A 5,931-nucleotide genomic window follows, 5' to 3' on the forward strand; every position below is an offset into this window, starting at 1 on the left:
GCGCTGGTTATCCACTCCATCTATTCCTCTTATTATCTTGTACACCTCTATCATGTCTCCTCTCATTCTCCTTCTCTACAAAGAGTAAAGCCCTAGCTCCCCTAATCTCTGATCATAATGCATACTTTCTAAACCAGGCAGCATCCTGGTAAATCTCCTCTGTACCCTTTCCAATGCTTCCACATCCTTCCTATAGTGAGGTCACCAGAACTGGACACAGTACTCCAAGTGTGGCCTGACCAGAGTTTTATAGAGCTGCATCATTAGATCACGGCTCTTAAACTCTATCCCTCGACTTATGAAAGCTAACACCCCATAAGCTTTCTTAACTACCCTATCCACCTGTGAGGCAACTTTCAGGGATCTGTGGACATGTACCCCCAGATCCCTCTGCTCCTCCACACTACCAAGTATCCTGCCATTTACTTTGTACTCTGTCTTGGAGTTTGTCCTTCCAAAGTGTACCACCTCACACTTCTCCGGGTTGAACTCCATCTGCCACTTCTCAGCCCACTTCTGCATCCTATCAATGTCTCTCTGCAATCTTTGGCAATCCTCTACACTATCTACAACACAACCAACCTTTGTGTCGTCTGCAAACTTGCCAACCCACCCTTCTACCCCCACATCCAGGTCGTTAATACAAATCATGAAAAGTAGAGGTCCCAGAACAGATCCTTGTGGGAGACCACTAGTCACAATGGGGACACTACTAGTCACAATTTCATCTGTCATATTCTCCGTTAGTCCGATAACCTTCCTAAATATCACAGTTATGTTCCTCCAAACTTTTCCCGCTCCATCTACTTTGTCTCTGCCCCTCAAATTTTCATAAAACCCTGGCAAATTCCTTCACAGTTTTTCATCTTCCAGGGATAATCTAACCCTCGGTCCAATCTTTCCATATCACCGAAATGTAATGTTCTTGGCATTCAATCACAAACAAGCGAAAATGTGCAGATGCTGGAAATCTGAGCAACACACACAAAATGCTGACGGAACTCAGCAGGCCAGGCAGCATCTCTGGAAAAAAAGTACAGTCGACGTTTCGGCAGGACCTAAACCTCGGCTGTACTCTTTTCCGTAGAATCTCTGAGCATTCAATTTTGATGTTTCTCCTTTCATTGGCAAGAAAAAAATATTAGCATTAATATTAAAGCTTAACATTGATTTAGTTTGCAAAAATGAAGTTAAAAGGGACACGTAGCTGTACTAAAGACAATGACCAATACGGAAAACAATCACCTTTATATCAATAAGTGACAGATGACTACCGCCTTCCGGAATAGTTAGATTGCCGCTTGTTCTATTCGTTCAATGAGCTGACAGGTCTCTCTCATTTCTTTTCATATCAGTCCTCAGACCGGCCAAGACTGCAATTGTACCAGAAGTGGATCAGCTGCACGAACTTCCTTCTGAAACTTTCATATCGTCCTATTCAGGAAATAAGGTGGAAATGCTTTTTTACGTCATTTATTTAGCACACATGAACAACCAAACAAAGGTTCTGGAAATATGAATCCAATGAAACAATATCTCCCGCCCACTTGGTCTGGAAAGTTAGTTCCACGACGACAGGGGATAGGGCAGGAACTGGGTACTGATAGTGGATGATCAGCCATGATCACAGTGAATGGCGGTGCTGGCTCGAGGGGCCGAATGGCCTACTCCTGGACCTATTGTCTATTGTCTATTGACAGGTACATTTCATTTTGGACTTTGGGAAATCTCAGCTGTGCAAACCTATAGGCCGGTCTGCTCCGGTCCAACAACAACATAACGGCTTTCACTGCCAACTGATGTTTACAAGTGAACCGTTCACTTCATTTATCATTGGGATTTGATATCGTTGCCGCCCGTGTCGGCGATCCGCACCAAGTAAAAGGAGGAAACGGATTGAGAGGTTGAACAATGGCGATTGTAGAACAAGGCACCGGAAACATGACTGCAGGAGAGCGACCGACTCCGGAAAATCTGGATTTAATTCGTTTCATCTGTCTTCAGTGCCGCAGGAGTTCCATTGGTAATAATGACTGTTATACATTCTCCAGGTTTGCTCAACTTCTGTCCGTTTTAATCTGCGAAAACTGTATAATGGAATTGGTTTACATGTATTGGCAGCACACTAACACTCCCTAATTCCAAATACTACCCCTGCGGATAAAACTATTGAGTGGGTCTCCATTACCACTGACAGATCTTTTGCTCAAGTTGTTGTATTTTTAATGGGGATTCTTCGCTGACTGACATTTAGCGCTATCGGATCATTTTGCAGCTCTATAGGACCTGACAAAGGGTCTCGGCCTGAAACGTCGACTGCACCTCTTCCTAGAGATGCTGCCTGGCCTGCTGCGTTCACCAGCAACTTTTATGCGTGTTGCTTGAATTTCCAGCAGCTGCAGAATTCCTGTTGTTTGCCATGTGAATGTGTCGGGTAAGCGTTAGGATGTTCGGATCTGCGGCTGCGCACAACCGGGCGTGCCCTTCAGCGCGTCATAATGTGGTAGCTATCGCGTTATTGCATTTGCCCAAAACACGGAAAATCGTCATTCTGAACCAGATGGCAAATTCTTATAATATCTGTTTACGAAATCGAGCAATATGATAACAAAGCTATTGAAATTTTATTTAATACAACATAAATTTATCTCATTTTACAACTCAAATCATTCACAGTTTCTCCGAGTTACAGAGCACGGATTCCATACTTATGCCACAGCAAGTCAATAGCGTTTAAGGTGCCTGCATTAGTTATTTCCATGTTTCCCGTGCTTGGCACAAATTTCTCTAAACTTTTCTTATCCACGTCCATGAATTCTGGTAAGCACGGCGAGCAAAGTTAATTGACATAGAATCTGAACACAAATGTTTTGACGATAAGCAGAGTCTGTAAGTGCTCTGAAGAAATTCAGAACTTAGAAACAAGAGAGAGAAGAGCAGACGAGGTGGCCGAGAGGTTAAGGCGATGGACTGCTAATCCGTTGTGCTCTGCACGCGTGGGCTCGAATCCCATCCTCGTCGCGACATGTTTATCTGGGAGACTCTTTGTTGAATCTGTCACTTTAAAACATCCAAGCTTCAACTTCTGTCACAGGGACGCCAGACGGTTTGTTATATAAGTCATGAAAAACAATATTCATCATTAGTTTACCGCCAAATTTGGCCTCAATGCCACAAGATATACTGTAGGAGCAGGATTAGGCTATTCATCTCATCGATGTTTCTCCGCTATTGCATCACGGCTGAGGCCTCACCATGAGTATTGTGAACAGTTTTTGGTCCCCCATCTCAGAAAATATGTACTAGCTTTGGAGAGAATCAAGAGGAAATTCACGAGGATGATTCCAGGAATGAAAGGGTTATCATACGAGAAACATTTGATGGCTCCAGGACTGTACTCGCTAGAATTTAGAAGGATGGGAGGGAGATCTAATTGAAACTATTCGAATGTTGAAAGGCCTAGACAGAGTAGATGTGGAAAAGATGATTCCCATGGTGGGGGAGTCTAGGACAAGAGGGCACAGCGTCAGGATAGAGGAGCGCCCTTTCAAAACAGAGATGCGTAGAGATTTCTTCAGCCAAAGGGTGGTGAATTTGTGGAATTTATTGCCACATCCAGCTGTGGAGGCCAGGTCGATGGGTGTACTTAAGGCAGAGGTTGGTAGGTTTCTGACTGGACATGGCATCAAAGGATACGGGGAGAAGGATGGGGACTGGAGTTCATGAGGAGAGGAAAAAAAAGGATCAGCCATGATTGAATGGCGGAGCAGAGTCGATGGGCCAGATGGCCTAATTCTGCTTCTATGTCTTATAGTCCTGTGGTCATACATATTATCAGTCTCAACCCGTTTCCCTTGCCTTCTCCTCGTCACATTTGACAACCTTATTACCTGTCCACCTCCTCAACTGCGGCTTTAAGTATGCCCAATTACTTGTCATTCACGGCTACCCGTGGCAATAAATTCCACAAACCCATAACTTTAAGCTACAGAATCTGCTTCTCTAAAGGGACGTCCTTATCTGAGGTTGTGCCTTCTGGCCCTCGACTCTAGCACTACATCAAAAGCCTCTCCAGGTCCATTCTAACTCGACCTGTCAATATTCGATAGATTTCAATGAGATCCCCGACTCATTCTTCCAAATTCCAGCGACCAAAGCCCACGGTCCTAAAATATTCCTCGTACATAACTCTTTTATTCCGGGCATCATTATCGTGACCGCCCTCTGGACTCTGTCCAATGCCGGCACATCCGTTTTAGATAAGGACCCGAACCGTTCACCATATTCCAACTGCGGCCCCACCGAAACCTTATAAAGGCTCAGCATTACATATCCGTTTTTATTTTCTAGTTCTCTCGAAATAAATGCTGACACTGCATTTACCTTTCTTATATCTGTCTCAAACTGGCGATTAACCTCTAGAGAATCCCGCACTAGGCCTCTGAACTCCTGTTACACCTCTTCTTCTCTGATTTGTCCCCATCAGAAAATAGTCATAATCAGAAAAAAGGGATACGAGAGGATCATGGGACAGGAGGTCCGGGAAGAAAGACGGGGGTGGGGGGTTGTATCCCTTTTGCCTATCACCTGTCCAGCTCTTGGCTCCATCCCTCCCCCTCCTGTCTTCTCCCATCATTTTGGATCTCCCCCTCCCCCTCTAACTTTCAATCCCTTACTCACTCTTCCTTCAGTTAGTCCTGACGAAGGGTCTCGGCCTCAAACATCGACTGCACCTCTTCCTAGAGATGCTGCCTGGCCTGCTGCGTTCACCAGCAACTTTTATGTGTGTTGCTTGAATTTCCAGCATCTGCAGAATTCCTGTTGTTTGCGTTTTTAAAATCTACGTTTGGATTGTCTGCAAATTTGGACGCAAAAGCACCAGTTTCATCAACCGGATTCATTGACATATGATGCCCTAATTCCGACTAGTCACTGGCAGCCGACCAGAAAAAAAATTCCCCTTTATTCTCACTGTCTGCCTCCACCCAGTCAGCCATTCGTCTATCTATGGCGGTATCTTTACTGTATTATGAGGAACGTTTATCTTTTTTAGCAGACTGATGTGCATCACTTTGTCAATGACCTTCTGAAAATCCAAGTAAACAACATTCAGTGACTCCCCTTTGTTTATTCTGCTCCAATTTATCTCTCAATATGTTTCGTTCCGCACTCCACAGACCCTCGATGGACAAGGGAGGGAACTGCAGCAGGCAGGCACAGGAGAGGGCGCGCTGAGGTCATAGTTCAGCTGCGGAAAGTGACTGAGAGTCAAACGCCCTGCTCTGAATTCAATAAAACAGCAGCCAGACATGAGAAATAAGTGACCCAGTGAATTTAATGTCCCTAGTCTTTCCATCACTTACTGAAGAGATGTATCTATCAGTTAAATATGATGGATGCAAATTCATCCGCGGGAAATGGCCGTGATGTCATATGATTGGTGCTGTGATTTGGTTACCTACTGTTTCCAGTAAGAACGGTCATCTGAAGGGGAAGGGCGCGCCTATGTTGCTGTCGCCTTTGACCGGTAGTTATCTCTGGGAAGTGTAATCTCGGCACAGGTGCTACTTTGCCGATTACTGTAATGGTACAACTGGGTGGAACTGTTGAAGACAGTTTTATTATCGGGCTGACTCTGAGACCAGTGCGGCTCCAGGCAACTGGGCCAAAGTTAAAACCAGGAGAGGGAAAATGTCTCGTGTTCAAAAGGGGAAAAAATGAAAAATGTATAATAGTTCATGATATTTCACAGCGTCCTTCCTTCTGCTGCCTCTGTGTAATACCTCCACAGCGGACTTCGCCCTGAGCTGTGACTGGAGTTTATAGAGTGACAACAAACTGGTCCCAAGCTGAAGAATAATTCGAAGCGCCGACACCAACCGAATCGAACCAACTGCAGGTTGCGATTCCTCTCTGCAGTAGACCAATTTT

The 5,931-nt window shown here is 44.9% G+C and overlaps 1 non-coding gene across 1 annotated transcript; it reads left to right on the plus strand.

Annotated features, from left to right (window-relative positions):
• The first annotated feature begins 2,939 nt into the window (after positions 1–2,939).
• trnas-gcu (transfer RNA serine (anticodon GCU)) lies at positions 2,940–3,021 on the plus strand. The gene has a single exon. It is a non-coding gene; the product is annotated as a tRNA-Ser (tRNA).
• Positions 3,022–5,931: the final 2,910 nt, after the last annotated feature.

This window comes from Mobula hypostoma, unplaced genomic scaffold (assembly GCF_963921235.1).
Source record: "Mobula hypostoma unplaced genomic scaffold, sMobHyp1.1 scaffold_56, whole genome shotgun sequence".
Classification (NCBI taxonomy): domain Eukaryota; kingdom Metazoa; phylum Chordata; class Chondrichthyes; order Myliobatiformes; family Myliobatidae; genus Mobula; species Mobula hypostoma.